At 40.1% G+C, this 9,884-nt stretch overlaps 1 protein-coding gene across 1 annotated transcript in view; it reads left to right on the top strand.

Annotated features, from left to right (window-relative positions):
• The first annotated feature begins 583 nt into the window (after positions 1-583).
• The window catches only part of FAM167A (family with sequence similarity 167 member A), a 103,908-nt gene continuing 94,607 nt past the window's right edge, over positions 584-9,884 (top strand). Inside the window, exon 1 of the mRNA XM_073625133.1 lies at positions 584-937. The gene's annotated coding sequence lies outside the window, so the exon portion shown is untranslated. The remainder of the gene's footprint in view (positions 938-9,884) is intronic.

Raw genomic sequence — 9,884 nt, 5'->3', positions numbered from 1 at the left:
AAGGTGTGCACATGTGTATGTACTGTGTACACACCAAATATTGGAGGTATCACCACGAATGCCGGAGTGAGAGAAATAAGTGTAGCACCATAGCTCACAGTTAACTCTAAAATGATGAGCAGTAAATGCTTTTTGAGTGTTGCCTATGGAGATTTTTGGGTACCATCGTTTTTTGTGATATCCCGGGCGCAAGCTATTTTAAGGCTTGACATGTTTGGCACCTATTTACTCAATGCAACCCTATCTTTTATGTTTTAACAAACTATAGGGTATTATTTTGTGTGTGCTTGCAATAAATTAATTTTGTTTATTTATTCCTGATAATTTGCATTTCATAAACAGTTGTACAAATATTGTGCAAAATAAAAAATGAGAACTACTATCTTTTTATTCTTCATGTTTTCTTCTTTCTGAAAATGTATAATGTTCTGGGGAGGGTTTAAGTAATTTTATAGCCAAAAATTCGGATTTTTACATGAGTGCAAAAAATTAAAAAATTTGCTCTAGGGGGAGAACTGGTTAATATTTAGATATCAAAACTCCTTGATTTAGGGATTTAGAGAAGAGCGTCCGCGTAGACTTGAGTTCTTCTTTAAGACAGACAAGCAAACATGGCGGGCCATAGGACCCTTGCATCCCCTGCCCCTGCAGGAAGGTAGCCTAGATGTGTCCTCAGCCCTGTGGATGAAAAGGAGAGAGAAGCTGTGCTGGAATAGCTCTGTCGTCTCCTGGCAACTGTCCTGACGCAACAAAAAAGTCATTTGGAAAAAAGGAAAAAAAAGAGAGGGACAGAGAAAATGGGGAGGCACAGCCCAGAGTGAATGCAGACAAGACACAGCAGCCAGTATGCACAATGACCTGCAGGTTGGGAGGAGATGCAGACAGTAACATCTGTGCAGCAAGAAGACCACAAGAAACAGAAGCTAGGACTGGTTGGGTGAGTCTCCCTGTCTGACCCTTTCTGGTATGTGTTGTCTGGCCTGTTTATTCCATGCATGTGTATGACAGTCATAGAGGCCAGGTCATGCATTGTTATAGTAATCGTCATGAGATCCAAGGATAGTATTCACGAACAGAGCAGCCGTAATGTTCAAAGTGCACAGAGACACCAATCACCTAGCACCTCATTGTGGTCAGCTCTGTGACAGATACGGTACTATATGGTTGGTATAGGTTACCAAGCTTTGGATGTCACTCTTGCTTTATAAAATAACTTGTGTTGTGCTATTGTACCTGAACAGCTTCTAATATAAAGAATGTGGTCCATATATTCACTAGATTAGCCATTATTAACCTTTTAGCCCCAGAGGAACCCTTGCAATAGTTTTTTTCTTTGTCTTTGGCTATTCCTGCTAAAATCAATTCATTGAGTGTCAGTAGGAAAATGCACCTTACATGGGCAGTCATTGGGAAGAAAGCCCCCTGCTTATGGTGGTGGGTCCAACTGCCACCCCATAGTTAGCTAAAAAGATCTCTCTGCCAAGTGGTGTTGCATCTGGAAATATGCAGGTACCATCAGATGGGAAGTCAAGCAGCCACAGCTCAAGGGACTTTTAGCAACCTCTGGAGCAGCTTTTTAAAATCGTTTCAACATGGAAGAACCCTTGAAATAACTTTCTAGTCCCAGGATACCCCTGCTAACAAATGACTTTATTTACAACTCATACTACATTAGTGTGATGGTTGGAGGGAAGAATGCAACTTGTTGCCATTGGGAAGAATTACCCCCTTACAATAGCTAAGAAGATCAATGATGTTAGTGGGAACTTATCTGAGAGACAGAACCTGCTCAAGGAACCTCTAGCAACATCTGGAGGAAGCCTTGAGAAAACCTGCTCTGGAGGAACCCAACTTGAGAATGGCTGTACTAGGGAATTACAAAGGACTGGTGGTATCACTGTTAGTCCACTAGGAACTAGTGACATCACTATCAGTTCACAAGAGGCTGGTGACATCACCATCAGGTCAAAAGAGGCTGGTGACATCACCATCAGGTCAAAAGAGGCTGGTGATGTAATTATTATTTCATTAACAATGGGTAACCTTACTAATTGTTCAGCAGGGATTGATAAAATTGCTATCAGTTCACTGAAGATTGATGAAATAATTATCACTTCAATAGGGATTGGTGACAACATCACTTGAGAACGGACTTTATTTCCTGCTACAGGTCCAAAGGTTAGGGGAATGTAGTTTGTCAGTTGACTAGATATTGTAGATACCTCTATGAGTTGACAAGGGATTGGTGACATCAATACCAGTTCACTCGTGGTTGGTGACATCACTGTTGCTTCACTACTTGGTAACATCACTGTCAATTCACTATAGATTGGTGATATCAATATCAGTTCACTAGAGGTTGGTGACATCACTGTCAATTCACTATGGATTGGTAACATCTGTATCAGTTCATTAGTAGTTGGTTACATCACTGTTGTTGCTTTAGTTGGCAACATTACTGTCGATTCACTATGGCTTGAGACATCGGGATCAGTTCACTAGTGGTTGGTGACATCACTGTCAGTTCTCTAGGGACTGGTGACATCAGTGTCAGTTAACTAGTTGTTGGTGACATAGTTGTCAGTTCACTAGTTGGTGATATCAGAGTATCAGTTTCCTTGTGTTTGGTGACATCAGTATCAGTTCACTAGTGAATGGGGGCATCAATTAAATTTCATTAGGAGTTGGGGAGTTTAGTACCAATTCAATATGTGTTAGAGGCATCACCATCACTTCATTGTCTGTAACATCACTATCAATTCACTAGCGAAGTGGCTAGAGGCTTTCATCAGGAATTAGCCATTATTGTTAAAACCACAAATCTCAACCTTTTGCAATAAAACAAGGATATATACAGCTGACATCAATATTAGTCCATTTGAGATTGGTGACATCACTGTCATTCCATTAGTTGGCAATATCACTGTCCGTTCACTATGGATTGAGACATTGATATCAGTTCACTAGTGGTTGGTGACATCACTGTCAGTTCTCTAGGGATTGGTGACATTAGTGTTAGTTAACTAGTTGGTGACATTGCTGTCAGTTCACGAATTGGTGGCATTAACATCAGTTCCCTTGTGTTTAGTGACATCAGTATCAGTTTACTCGTGAATGGGGGATGTCAATTAAATTCCATTAGGGGTTGGGGAGATTATTATCATTCCAATATGTGCTAGTGGCATCACCTTCATTTCATTAGGGATTGGTGACATAACTATTCTCAATAACATTGCTATCAATTCACTAGTGAAGTGGCTAGAGGCTTTTATCAGGAATTAGCCATTATTGTTACAACCACAAATCTCAACCTTTTACAGTAAAACAAAGATATATTAAGCAATTCTGTACAGCTGTAATAAATATAGCGGATCCAGTTCAGCCAGTCTTACAATCAGGCACCCCTGTCAGAAGGCACAGCAAGGTCTGTAACTTTCTTGCAATCCACACTGCAGTTAAGCAATTCAATCTGGTCCAGCATCCTACTCAGCCTGTGACTGGACAATGAAGTAGCTTAGTCATATATAGATTACGCGGAGGAGATTTTCTAAACCTGGTGCACACAGAATCTTGTGCAGCTGTGCATAGTAACCAATCAGCTTCTAGGTTTTATTATTTATTATTATTATTATTTTTTTTTAAATGTCCCCAATGATGCTTACCTCATATCTGCTGGAGTTTAGCTGCCATACGCTAGAAATGTTGTCTTACTAAGGCATGAGGAATCTAGAAGGAAAAGGCAGTGCTTAAGAAAGACTTTATGGCCTAGTGCGGGTCCAAAGGTTTGGAGAATGTTGTTTGTTCTTGCAACGATGAACCCGAAAAAGTAAATGATGTATTATTTTGTAGCGGTATGTAGCGGTACCCCCTGCTAAGTTTTATGGCCCACCTGTCACCCTGCCCAGCCCAGCATTCACCTCTCAGACATTCAGAGACATAGAACAGTCCATGCAATTTGTTTTTATGTTTTACTGAGGGGATTGAACTTGGATGGGGTAAGGGAAGCATGGGATGCCCAATGGAATTGGTAGAACTTGCTTGAGACAACTATATACATTTCAGTATATACACTCCATTTCTTCTCCTGCACATCGCTTCCTCTCTAATCTTCAGGCACAGCTAGTATAAAGTGGTTGGGCCTGACACTGGCTCAGCCAGGCACTAGCATTCACCCTTTGCAGGCAGGGACCATGGGCCCCTATAGTGTAGCAAGAAAATAGAAAGTCTCTGCTGCTAGCTGTTCTACATGTGGCTACTGAACACATCTTCAGGCCCTGCCTGCCCTCCTGGCTGCAGCTGCCCTTCTGCATTGCTCATGACACCACAGTCCACACCGCTGGTTCTGCTCCCATCCCAGACTGCATCCTCCCAGTCCACTCAGGTGTGCCTCCCCAGTCGTCTCAGGCCTGTGCATGTCGCTCACCAGCCCTCCCGGCTGCGACCAGTTGTTCCTCTCCCTGGAGACTTGCCCGGCAGTGCTCTCTCTCGCTGTCCTCTCCTGCTCCTCCTGTGCCTCCTTTCCAGGACACCCCTATGGTTTGTACGAGGGTCCCGTCCACACTCCTCCCCAGCTGGGCTGACCCTGGGTATTTAAAGGAGTTGTAAAGGCAGAAGTTTTTTTTTAATCTTAATGCATTCTATGCATTAAGATAAAAAAACCTTCTTTGTGTAGCAGCCTCCCCAGCACCCCCCTAATTACCTACCCGAGCCCCTTCTCTCTCCAGAAATGTCCATGATTCCCTCAGCCATCCAGGACACTCCTCCTGATTGGCTGAGACAGAGCAGCGGCTCCATTGGCTCCCGCAGCTGTCAATCAAAGTCAGTCAGCCAATCAGAAAGGGGGTGGGGCCAGGTCGGGACTCTGTGTCTGAATGTATACACGGAGCTCTGACTCGGCTTGGGTGCCCCTTGTAGCAAGCTGCTGGCTGAGGGGCATTCAAAGGAGGGAGGGGCTAGGAATAGCAAAGAGGGATCAGAGAAGAGGAGGATCCAGGCTGCTCTGTGCAAAACCAAATGCACAGAGGAGTTAAGTATAACATGTTTGTTATTTAAAAAAACAAAAAAAGCCTTTACAAACACTTTAAGGAGGCCTGCCCCCTGCCAATCCAGGTTGGGGATTGGTCAGGGCTCCCTAAAACACCCCAGGCAGCTCCACCTCTCCTCTCCTCACTTTTCAGATCTTTCCAGGAAACTCTAGAAAAAAGTGGGAGGTCTTAGTGATGCTGCCTGTGAGTCACCAGCTGCTACCCTGAGCCACTCCCAGCCCAGATCAGATAAAAACAAACAGGCCAGGCTGCCAGCCAGGCCTGCCTAAATTTACCTATCCTACAAACTATTATCTCTAGCACCTACTTACCTAGAGGGCGCTACACTTATGTATAATTGAATAAGTACTGTTTTGCCTGGAGTTCTCCATTAAATATTGCATGCAGTGCAGAAAAAATTTTTTTATCATCCATCCTATCTGATAACAGTTACAGCACCATGAGCATCCATGTCCACCATCTGATCCTTTCATTTGGTTGGTATGAATGAGTAAAGATTGGAAGAATTCTCCTTGGGATGGTGCTCCTTGGAGGTTATGACCTCTATCGCACTTTCTGACTACTTTTGAACCACTTTAGTTTTAGTACGTTCATTTTTGATGATTTACAGTATGTCACTAGTTCTGTCCGCTGTGACTTTGTGGTTTTGCCAGCTGTGTGGATCTGAAGATCCTTTAAGAAAAGCCATCTATGAAGGTATGCTGCACCTGTTTTGCTTTGAAAGCCCATTATAAGGCTAATTATAACCTAACACAGTAATATTGTGGCACTCATTCAGTTTGGCTTCCTGTGTGCTTCTGGCTTGGATCAATAAAACACGTTTAGGTCTCTACTGACATGAAAGAGCCCGCCTTACTTAGAAGGCAAATACGGTAAATCCTCCATTGTGTGCTCTGTATACAGAGGTGTAATAGAGAGCGTTCCTGGTGCTGAGTCAGCGCTCAGACATTACTCACAGACAGACATCAAAAGTCTATTATGTTAGACAGAACTGCACACATATATATATATATATATATATATATATATTGTATTATGTGTATATGCATGAATTTATTACATATTTATATGTATATATATGTGTATATATATATATATATATATATATATATATATATATATATATATATATATGCGTAGATTGGGTATTTTTATATTATATTTTTATATTATCTCCTGGTGAATTTAGAGTTGCACTACACTCAAGTCCAGATACAAGTTTATTATTGATGAAATATTTATAGAGCAAACACGTTTTGGGGGCTGTAACTCACTTCATCAGAGCTAAATGCAACGTAAAAATTAAAAATACATAAAAATAACTATTTTTATACATCAAAGTAACATGATAGTAAAAGCCAAGTGACAAAATCACCAAATTGCAATAGGGGTAAAATAAAAAAATAAAAGGATACTACATTGTTAATAATATTGGTTTTAAAAAAATGAAGATTATAGTAAAATGAATCAGCTTACTCATGACATGGCAATCATCTTACTTACTAATGATATTAGCAATATTGTCAATATTAATATAATAATAATAATAATAATTTATATAATATAGTGTTATCATATAATATATATATATATATATATATATATATATATATATATATATATATATATATATATATATATATATATATATATATATATATATATATATATATATAAATGAATAATATAAATAACAAAATAATAATAATAATGATACAAAATTATAAAATGGTATTATAATCTATGTAATAAATGTAAAAAAAGATTAATAATTAAGAATGCAATCCCCAAATTAGTAAAATATTAAAACATTTGGAACCTATATGAATAATGGATCATACTGAATATACAGTGCCTTGAAAAAGTATTCTCACCCCTTGCAATTTTATTGAGATTTTATGTGATAGACCAACACAAAGTGGCACATAATTGTGAAAAAAATGAAAATGATAAATGGTTTTCAAAAGTTTTTACAAACCCCTGAGTGTATACTTTGTAGAACCACCTTTCGCTGCAAATACAGCTGCAAGTCTTTTTGGGATGTCTCTACCAGCTTTGCACTTCTAGAGAGTGACATTGTTGCCCATTCTTCTTTGCGAAATAGCTCAAGCTCTGTCAGATTGGATGGAGAGCGTCTGTGAACAGGAATTTTAAAGTCTTGCTACAGATTCTCAATTGGATTTAGGTCTGGACATTGACTGGGCCAGTCTAACACATAAATATGCTTTGATCTAAACCATTCCATTGTAGCTCTGGTTGTATGTTTAGGGTTATTGTCCTGCTGGAAGGTGAACCTCCTCCCCAATCTCAAGTCTTTTGCAGACTCAAACAGGTTTTCTTCAAAGATTGCCCTGTATTTGGCTCCATCCATCTTCCCATCAACTCTGACCAGCTTCCCTGTCCCTACTGAAGAAAAGCATCCCCACAACATGATACTGCCACCACCATGTTTCACGGTGGAGATGGTGTGTTCAGGGTGATGTGCAGTGTTAGTTTTCCGCCACACATAGCATTTTGCTTTTAGGCCAAAAAGTAAAAATTTCATCTCATCTGACCAGAGCACCTTCTTGCACATGTTTGCTGTGTCCCTCACATGGCTTCTTGCAAGCAGGAAATGGGACTTCTTATGACTTTGTTTCAACAATGGCTTTCTTCTTGGCACTCTTCTATAAAGCCTGATTTGACCCACCTGGGCGTATGCCCCCCTGGGTCCACGATATCTGGTAAGCCTTCCCATTTTTGGTGGTGGTGGGCCTCTCTTATCTTCACTTTGGATGTCACGCATTTGAACTGTTTTTTTACACCAAGTCACTACATTTGTATGGACTATTATTTCCCGTGAGTCATATAGATATGAGGATTTTTTCCTATTTTTTCCTCTTCTCTCAAATGTTTTTTCACTAACAGGTAGACTTCATTGTCTCTAAATTGAACTTTCCAGTTTTTAGCGCTACACATATTCTTGTTTTATTGTGATTCAGTATAGCACAAGTCAGACAGCCGTTCCCACTCAATGATTGGCTTAGCGAATCACAGTACAGAGCCTGTACTCTGTACTGTGAAATGGTGAAAGATGGTGAAAATGGACATCCAAGAATAAACCATGGACTTTTATGTCCCTCAGGGTAAGGAGTAGATGGTGGTGATATGAAGTAAAAAGGAAAAAGGCCACATAGCGTAATTCCATAAAACAAATGTCAAAATGTATTAAAAGTAAAAGGTACACTCATATGTAAGTCTATGTAAAATCAGCGCTTGTAAAAGTATGGCGGCAGTGGGGTCCTACCCGACGCGTATTGTCCTCATAGACATCGTCTGGGGGGTCCCCCCACTGCAGCCAGCAAGATATATATAGAGGGAGTAATACTGTTGATGAGGGGCAACTCCACATTGTGTACAGATGACACTTCCGGTATTCGGGCAAAATGGCCGCTCGGCGTGCGTTCCACGCCTCATCCTGAGGCCAGTTGCCCGCCGGAAGTGTATGTGATCCAGCCTAAAACGGCCGTCCCTTAGCTGTATATGTTCATGGGACGGTCCACAAGTGATTAAACTGCAGACTTTGAGGCTTCAATATTTTGGGGTATATGTATATGTGGAGCTGCTCTTATTATGTGAAAATAGTTTTAAAACAAATTAGCGGAAAATACATTTTTTACACATTTTTCCCTATTTCTTTCTAATTAAAACCTAGAAAATACAAATATATGTAGCCAAATCTGCTATCAAATCAAAGCTCAACCTGTCCCAAGAAAAACGATGTTTGATATGTTAGGGTAGACTACAAAAATAAAGTGTGAAGCTGAGACATCACCAGAAAAAAAAAAAAAAAAAACAGCGGGACTGAAATGTGTTATAGGGAAAAATAACTGGGCACTCAAGTGGATAATAAGTCACAATGTGTGTTTACTGATAATACAGTATATTTTCCTATTAAATAATTCATCTTGTTTCTGACGCCATAGCTCCACAACCTTTATTAGGAATTATATGATGGGGCTGTGACAAGGGTGTGCTTTTAGCTGAGACATGTCTCTTTCCGATCTCAGATACATAACAGGTTTGTGATACATGGGACTGTCAAGGTTTGGTATGTCTTTGGGTTAACCTTATTCTAAAATAAAAGGTCACCAATACAGCTCTCTGATCTCTGGTTTCTTTCTGTTTTTATCAGCCATTGCTGTCAATCCCAACGTAAGCCTGATTTGAAACTCCAGTTGGTGTGCATTGGATAGGAAACAGTTCATAGTGATAGTTTGTAATAATGGATGTACATGACAGATTGCTGATCTTGTATGTCAGATTTTGATTGCAAGCTGTACCTTTGCTGGCTACTGGACAGGGCTTGATGAAGATGAGAGATCCCCCTGTTTTCACACATCAAAACATGAAAAAAAAAAAAAAGAAAAGGCTGTGCTGGTGATAGGTAGCTTAGTGAACCTGTGCCCAGACTATGCACATTAACCGCTTGCTTACTGGGCACTTAAACCCCCCTCCTCAGCTTTCAGCGCTGACGCACTTTGAATGACAATTGCGCGGTCATGCTACTCTGTACACAAATGAAATTTTTATCATTTTTTTCACACAAATAGAGCTTTCTTTTGGTGGTATTTAATCACTAATAGAGTTTTTATTTTTTGCTACAAAACAAACAAAAAAGATGGAACATTTAAAAAAAAAAATCATGTTTCATAGTTTGTTATAAAATTTTGCAAACAGGTAATTTTTCTCCTTCATTGATATGCGCTGATGAGGCACAGATAAGGCGGCACTGATGGGGACAGATAAGGCGGCACTGATGGCCACTGATAAGATGGCACTGATGGGCCCTGACGGTTA

The sequence above is a fragment of the Aquarana catesbeiana genome, linkage group LG04 (genome assembly GCF_042186555.1).
Source record: "Aquarana catesbeiana isolate 2022-GZ linkage group LG04, ASM4218655v1, whole genome shotgun sequence".
Taxonomy (NCBI): domain Eukaryota; kingdom Metazoa; phylum Chordata; class Amphibia; order Anura; family Ranidae; genus Aquarana; species Aquarana catesbeiana.
Note: the sequence above shows the minus strand (reverse complement) of the source record. Positions and strands in the feature narration are given on the sequence as shown.